Source organism: Helianthus annuus, chromosome 7, assembly GCF_002127325.2.
Source record: "Helianthus annuus cultivar XRQ/B chromosome 7, HanXRQr2.0-SUNRISE, whole genome shotgun sequence".
NCBI classification, from domain to species: domain Eukaryota; kingdom Viridiplantae; phylum Streptophyta; class Magnoliopsida; order Asterales; family Asteraceae; genus Helianthus; species Helianthus annuus.
In genome coordinates, this window is record NC_035439.2 from 88521639 (window position 1) to 88530470 (window position 8832).

Sequence of the window (8832 nt, forward strand, 5' to 3'; positions counted from 1 at the left end):
ATGGCGGCATGCAAGGCCCAATTACGAGCAAAGCCCAAGGACACTTTAAAAGTGTTATCATGAGATTTTGTTTTTAAATACACCCCAAACGTTTTCATTTTTATCATATGTTTATATTTTTTCGCATATCTGCTAGCAAATCCATCAAAAATCTCACAACCTCGTTTGCGTCGATTCCAGAAACTCCGGTAACGCATGGCTGCCCAAATTGCCAAGCAAATGGCTGTCGTGACTCCTAACATTATGATCCAAGCCCAACAAATCGTATCTCTTCAAGCCTCCGCAATCACCCAAGTGGCACCTAACCGATCTTACCGAAACAAAAAAACCCTACACTGGTCTTCACCCTCAGTGCAACACCTGTCACTATCACCATCAAACCCACTGTACCTTGCCGAATGTGTGCAAATTATGGGCGTTATGGTCATTTGAATAACACCTGTCGTACCCCTCAAAACCAAGCTCCACTTCCTGCCCAAAACATGATCCAACCCCATTAACAACCACATTATTCCATGGTACCCTATATTAGAACTTGCTTTAATTTTGGTGACCCTACCCATTTCAGAAACACGTGCCCTAGATTGGTTAACATCATCAATGCCCAAGCCCAAGCAAACCCAGTTAACCACGCAAACTAGGCAAACCCAACACCCCCACCAGCAAGAGGTAGAGCCTACAATACCTACGCAAACCCAACTGAGGTCAACGACAACGGTGCGAACGAGCAAACCAACTAGTCTTATTCCACCACGAAGACTCATTGCTCTGCCCAAGTTATTTATTATATTTCCATTCCAAGCTTTTGTCGATTACATTTCTTGTTTTGACTATTCACGTTACAATTATTTCCAATTCGGGTTGTAACGTCTTAAGTTAACATTATTTCATCGTTGTAATCAACATCATGCTACACCAGTTGTTTTCATGACGTTTTATATCATGTCATTTTACATTGATTAAATTTCATTACATGTCATCATACATCATGATGGACCTAGTCTCATAACTTAGGGAAGGTGGCCACGTCTCACCTTTTCATAGGCTGACCACTTCTTTATAACACAAGACAAAGGTACCGTCATCATTAGTCTTATTTTCTTCGAATTCGAGACTCTGAAGCATTGGTTGTTGTGATTGGTTATGTTTGGTAGAATCTAGGATGAGTCGCATAGAACTAACTATGACTTGATAACAAAGCCAATGAAAATTTGACAAGGACATGGTGGATACGCCGCTGGTACTTCCTATATATAAGTGTTCTTGTCAAAGGATCAAAAGCTTTGTTAAGTTGTCATGAGAAGTTCTGTGTAAGTAATGTCAATCTCAGTTTGGATAACGATGTGTTTGAAGATTCATTTTGTGATTTCATATGTAACCTTATCATTATGACGTGACGACTTCCTCAAAACCCCTTGTCATGATGTAAAATCCAATTAGACATCATGATTGCAATTCAGTAGTGAATCCTTAACATATTACAAACCATCTCCGTGTTACAACACTTTCCACATCTACACCGCTGGCAACAAAGAGCGATTCCTCTACCTGGAATGTTACCGCCACAATCGAACCTAAACCCTACTTTGTTTTTGTCTTAATGTAAACCCCTAGGGAAATGCTAAAACAGTTGTCGATTTCGGTTTCCTCTTAATTTCGGGACGAAATTTCTAAAAGTAGGGGAGACTGTAACATCCGACAAAATGGGCTCCCAAAATCCGACCCGTTTTAAAATTTGGATCCTAACCCTTGAAACTCGAAAGCTTCGCGAAATGAACAATCGTTGAAAGATTGTTAGCCTTAAACTAATTCGCTTATAAATATAGTTATTCGTTTATTCAATTGTTTAATTAATTAAAAAGTTTTGTTCTTTTATAAAAATAATCTAGTTAGTCTCGTTAGGTTTTAAAGTTAGTTAAGTTAACCTAGTTATTAACCAAGCTAGTTTAAGTTAGTATAACTTAACCAAGTTAACTATTCTAGTTAACTAAGTCTTAATAGTTTAGGGTGTTGAATGTAATTTTATTAAAACTTTAATTTAAAATAAGAAAAACAAAATGGTGAGCCATTACGTGGTTTGGTGCTAGTGTTTTAATTGCATAAATTAAATAATCAAGTTAGGTTTAACTTTTCTTTTTGAAATCAAAGTTGCCGCCACCAACTGTTAATAGCAAACAACCTGTTAACTTTCCTTTTGCGATTAAGATCCTGATTTCTCGATGATTGATAAAACGCGTTTCCAATCTTGCATCAATCATGAACATGTACCGAATCCTTGTCCTCGTTCATCGACAAAGAATAGTCTTACCATTTTTTATTTCGGAAACTTCGGCTTTTCTAAAACTCGCGAACGTGTATTTAAGCAAACCATTGTTGTATCAAAACCTGGCTACAAAACGTGAAACCTCACTTTCGACACCACTCTCTCACGCTCACCGTTTCTTGATAACAAGTTCTCCGGAGTTCGAAGTGCTCGTCGGAGTCCCGCCGGAGTGCCCGAAACTTGCTGGAACAACCTCCGTTCACGCCATTCACTGTTTCGGTATAGAATTCTTATCCTTTGTTTTTCGTTCAAATCACCAGTTGTTATCCATCATAATTCTAATGTTCAAACAACTAACAAAATCATGCTTTTCATACTAACACTTTATATATATGCTTTTTATGAACCAATCTAACAACTGTATAAAAGAATTAAAAATCAGAATGTTTACTGGGTTAGACACGCAACCGAGAGGTCGGCGGTTCGAGTTATGTTCAGGCCGGTTCTGGCCGTTTTTTTGGACAACTTATTTTATTTTTCTTTTGTTTCTCAGTTAATAATTCCTTTTTATACCTCTAAAATCCGTATTGACAATTCATTTCTTTTTCCTTAATGTAAAGCGACTAAATCCATTGTTTCTTTCATAACTCATTTTTCTTTATAAAACCTCTAAATCTATTCATAACCTACTAATTCATTTTTCATTATCAGTTAACTGTTTGCTTTATTAATTCATTCTTTTTATAAACCTCTAAATCCATTCATAACCTATTAATTCATTTTTCTTTATCAGTTAACTTTTTACTTTATTAATTCATTCTTTTTATAAAAATCTCTAAATTCATAATTAACAAGTTATTCTAATTCTTTTATAACGTTAATGTTAATAATATGATAAAATATTTAATTAATTAAATTGTAAACTTTAACTGTTAGGAGTTATATTTAACCTATAAATATTAACAAGACCATTATGTGGTATTTTAATTATCTAGGGTAACCGTTTCCATCCATTCGGAATCCTTTTCCTCATCGTTCCTCGTGTGTTATTTTCAAGAAATCCTTACACGCAACCACTGTGAGTAGATCTTACTTTTCCCCTTTTTGTCACTTTAACTTTTTGGGGGTGTATCATGTGTCACGTGTTCATAAGTGTTTCATATTATTTTCCCAACATGCAAACTTAAATGTCATGTGTTCATGATTGGTATCGCATTGTTTCGCTATCTGTTTCACATACATGTATTACGTGTTTACTGCTTTGTGTCGCGGTTTCTCTGTTTTGCGTGGATCCACCACCGGTTGACCGGTTCCCCCACGACCATGGGGCGAACTCGGTATCACCATCATTGTTTCATGATTTCGCTTTTCGCCTCTCGGGGCTTGAATCGCATCATTTGTTTCACTGATTATGTTTCATTATGTCTTGTTACATTACTTGTTGATATGGATTGATTGATAAATTATTTGTTGATGTCACTATTACATTTAATATTGCATGTTACATAATATTTATTAAATAAAATCAACTAACCTTTTAAGGTTAAATAAAAACAAATAAAGATCTACTCGCCAACTTTTGTTGACCCCAAAACCATTTTTACACATGATACAGGTGAACAGGCACGAAGTGAAGATTGGACATAGGATGGGCCTTAGTTAACAAGAAACGGATTAGTGTAGTTTATTTATCGTGAACAATGTCTTGTGTTTGTAATTGTGTATTTGAATTATTTGCTTCGTGAAATATTTGTTATGAATACATTATTATTTAAAACACGCAATAGCAAGTCATAAGCTCTCGAGTTAACTCGATCATGCCCCGATCACCTTTTCCGCTGCGGGTCGGGGTGTGACATTAAGCACTTAAACTTATTCGCGTGTCCCACCACTTGAATATACTCCCGTATTCATATCCCAATATTCAGTCTTACAGGTGAGTATACCTAGATGATATCTGTAAAAGGGTTAAATGCGAAACCGTGAGAGCTCAGGTCAGAACTTCCGTTCAGCAAAGAGATGACGGCTCGTCTTTAGGTATGTTCCCTTTAGAGAATCTTTTCTACAACAGCACATGATTAGCATTTTGCAATGTTTCATCATTTTTATGCTGAGGGTGGTGCTATATTTCAAGCAAGCAGAAAGTATTATACGGGGACTAGGCCATTGCTTCCGCAAAATCAGAAGTCCTGGGATAAAACCCCAGATATCACTGAGTATAAAGACCTAGTATCTCAGAAAGAGTGACCTTTCAAACAAGATTTCGGGGGTTACCCATATATCCGAGAGATGTTCCCCACGAGATAAGCAAGTTTGAAATTTAGGTTTATATCCCAAAAACAATTTACTGAATGTGCAAAAACCTACTGACACATCCTCAGTGAGATTGTTTATCACATTTTAACTCTCCAATTCTTTAGCATGTTGTGATAGTCCACTGATGTACTATATCATTTCCTCTTTTTCACAACAAAACTCATTTTTGATTTTATCATGTTTTTGGCTTTTTCAAATTTTCTAATGAGTAAGACATTTGAAAACAAACTGTACAAGCAAAGTGACAACTGATGTTCAAGCTCCAATTCACCATCCACTTGGCATAAACAATCAGAACTCCCCCTCACAACAAACTATTTTCCCATTAAGATTTCAAAACACTTAAGTTTGTTTTAATCAAAATGGTTTTTCCAGAAAATAAGTTGTGTTGTTATCACTTGTAGGTTGGGTTATTATCATCACATTGTTCTATTACCATCTTATGAATGAATCCCCTTTTTCAACCACTTGTAGAAAATAATGTCCCTGATTTTCCACTTGAAGATCGAAATATAACAGCTACCAACCTGTGAATTTCTCAAGAAAGATGCCGATTCCTACTCCCCAACTACCAACCTGGGAGTTCCGGCAAGTCAGGATTTTAGTTAGGAAATACTTTCCCCCAAGCCTGACCAGCCTTGGGAGATTCTGGTACACACCTATCCCACCAACATTTTGATTTATAAAATTCTTTTGCACCCTTTACTTTCCCATCAACCATCTTTCCAAAAATATGTTTAACTTTTCCATTAAACACCTTTTCAGCATCAAATTTCTTTTTACCAACAAAGAATTGATCTGAAATTTCAAACCTACCTTTTGATTTCAGATTTTCTGCCCTTAACGGTGGAAAGCTTTCATCGTTCAACTCTGGAACGGTATTTTCATTCTTTTTCTCAATAGATGACTCCTCTGATTTTATGGAATCAGATTCATTGTCAGAACTACTTTCTGAATTTTTAACAACCTATCTCTGTTTGTTTTCATCTGCTCTTCTTTTGTAAAACCATTTTGAAGTTTCTCCAATTTCCAAAATTGATTTATCAAACATTTTAACCTTTTCTTTTACTTGTTCAGATTTACCAACACATTTCCTTCTCATTTCAGAGCTAGAAGAAGCTTCCTGTTTTGTATAATTGGACTCTTGGCAGTTCCAAGCAATGTGTCCAGCTTTTTGACACTTGAAACAGGTTCTCCTGTCAACTCTTGGAGCAAATTTCTTCACATTCTTCTTCACTTCAGCAAGAAACTCTTGATTTGATTGTTTCCAGAATGGTTTCTTCTGCTCTTCATCTGAACTTCCTCATGTAAAAAATTTAGTTTTTGGTTTATAATTTTTCCCATTTTTATAATTTTCTGAAGAACTAAAACCTAAATCTTTCTTTTTGAAATTACTGTTATGGTTTGGTTTCTTTTGAAAACCATAACCACAACCGTAACCCATTTTCCTGTTAACTCTTTGTTAAATTCTTGAAGAAGTGTACTTGTTAGGTTTTTCATCAAGATTTAAATCTTTTATTTCAGAAATGTTAATTTATGTTAATTTGAAAACCTGTTTGATCTTTTCAGTTTTGACACTTCTTATTGGAAATTCTTCATCAGAATATAATTTGTCTGAATCATTCAAAGTATAAGCTACTTTAATTGATCCATCATTCAAATTAGATTTTGATAATATGAATTCTTTATTGTAAATCCTTTTAACCGGTGAACTCGGACTCTTTTCTGACGAACTCGAACTTTCAGACTTAGACTCCGGTTTTGACTCTTCATCCGTATCTAACACCTAACCAACTGGGGTGTCCCAGTTGGCCAGTCCCACCCTTTCTCTCCTCAGAGACCCGGGTTCGACTCCAGGGAAGGTCACCAGCCTCCCACCTCTTTCATGGGGAAACTGATCGACTCGGTATAGGGTATTAACCCCCATGTGGCTATGGGACTAAGCTAACCTGCGGAGTGTCACACTCCGGCGGTTGGGAGGACCGTGGAATATCCCCCCCCCCCCGTATCTAACACCTGATCGACCACTTTCTTTAATAACTCAGACTCATGATCAGTATCAGACGCTGTGAATGTGACATCAATATTGTCTGGTAATTCATCAATGATGTCAGACTTTAACTTGATGTTGAGAGCTTTATTTACACGTTCCTCATTTGGATTTCTGGGAGAATAACTTTCATAGATCGGGGGCGGACATCTGTTATACTTGACACTTTGTTTCTTACCAGTATCAGTATTTTCAGTCTTTTTCTCCTTGAATGCCTCAAGACCTGCAACAGTAGGATAAACACGATCAATCAAATAATCACATGTTGTATAGCTCAACAATAATCGTTTAATCCTTTCACTCTCAATCTTCTCAAGTTCCAACTCCTGCTTCAGTTTAGCACAATCTTCAATATACTCATTGATGATCTTCTGCTTCATCATTAATGTTGAGCTCATTTTTGACATAGAAGCATCAATTTCTGAGTTTGTCTTTTTCAACCCATCAACTGTTTTGTTCAACACATCGTATGACTCTTTCACATACTTCACATCAGACAATAAATTCTCTTTCATCTTTTCCAGCTCACTAATCTTCTTGTCTTTCTCCTCACAATGTTTGCAAGACTCTAAACATTTCAAACATGGTTTTTCAACTTCAACCACCTTTTCAATTATCTATTCAACCTCGATAGTCTTTTCAACTTCAATGAATTTCTCAACTTCAACAATTTTTTCTACTTCGACGATTTTCTCTATTTCGACAAGTTTTTCCACTTCTACTAATTTTTCAACCTCAACAATTTTCTCTACCACTTTCTCCACTTCAATGACTTTCTCTACTACTTTCTTAGTTGCTGGTTCAACGTTTGCTTCTCCAGCTTCTGTCTTTGCCTTTTCATCAGCTAGCATTTTTGCTGCTTCCAGCTCTCTCCTCAATTTAGCAATCTTCTTCTGATTCAACATCTCAACTTTATTTGCAAAAAAGAAATTAAAACTGTCAGGAGGATCTATGCCTTTTCTTGCTTTGTTAAGATGTTCTTCCTCATCATCAGTATCAATATCACTTCCAAGATCTGGAAAAATTTGGATTCTTTTCCGACTAGCCTCATCTTCACCCTGAATTCTAGCAACAAAAGCTGAGATTAAGTGTGGATTTTCTTGAACGTATTTATCCCAGCTAAAACCTGCGGCCATTTTCTCATCATCTTGATCAATGATACCATAATAAGCTTTCTTATTTGCATCTTCGATCATTCTAGCATGAGCAGTTTGTGGTTCTTTTTGTTGAGTAATCTGATGAAAAATTGATTTATGATAATAATTGTTCTTTCCAGACTGATCTTGTTTTCCATCAGATTCTTTGTTTCTGCATTCACGCTTAAAGTGACCTTTTTCATGACAACGAAAACAGGTAACTTTTGATTTATCAAATCCAATTGGAGAAGCACTCATTTCATGAAAATCATCTCTACCAGTAACTTGTGTAAACTTTTCTGCTCTTCTAAATGCACTGGCTAGACACCACTTGATATCCATCAAATCAAGTTCTTCTGCATCAATTTGGTCATAATCCTCTTTGGTAAGCATAGAATTTCCAATTCTTCCTGCAATTAGGCTTTCATATGACTCTAACATAGTAGCAAGTGATGCCATATGTTGTTTTGCAACTTCTGGAGAAAGATTGTGACCGTTTTGAAAATTCAAAGTGACATTGCATTGAAGATTTGTTGAGTTTTGTCTTTGAGGACTTGATGTTGTATGATTTGGATCAAAACTTGAATATGAAGACGAAGATCCACCACTTTGAGTTACATTACTACTCTTTGTTCCAGACGAACTATCAGCACTAAAACCAGTTTGGATCTTTGGGCTAGGGCTGGGAGTAGCCTCAAACTTGTTCCCTCTGTAATACAAGCTGACATCTTGCTGAGCATTTGGATTCTTCATGATTGATGTTTTCTGGATATCCAACTCATGCTCTTCAATCTTCTGAATAAATTGTGCCAGATTCATATTTTCAGTTTTTCTCATGTGTTTTATAATCAACAGATAAGTTCCCCATTTCTGTTGTGGCAATGCATCAGCAAGTTTTTCAACCCATTCATCATCATCTTTCTTAATGTCCAATCTTCCCATTTCCAATACCAGATGACAATATCTATCAATTGTCTGCTTTGTTGTTTCATGGTCAAAAGCTGCAAACATATCGAACGATTTCTTCAATAACGCCTTTTTGTTTTTGATCATATATGCGCTTCCTT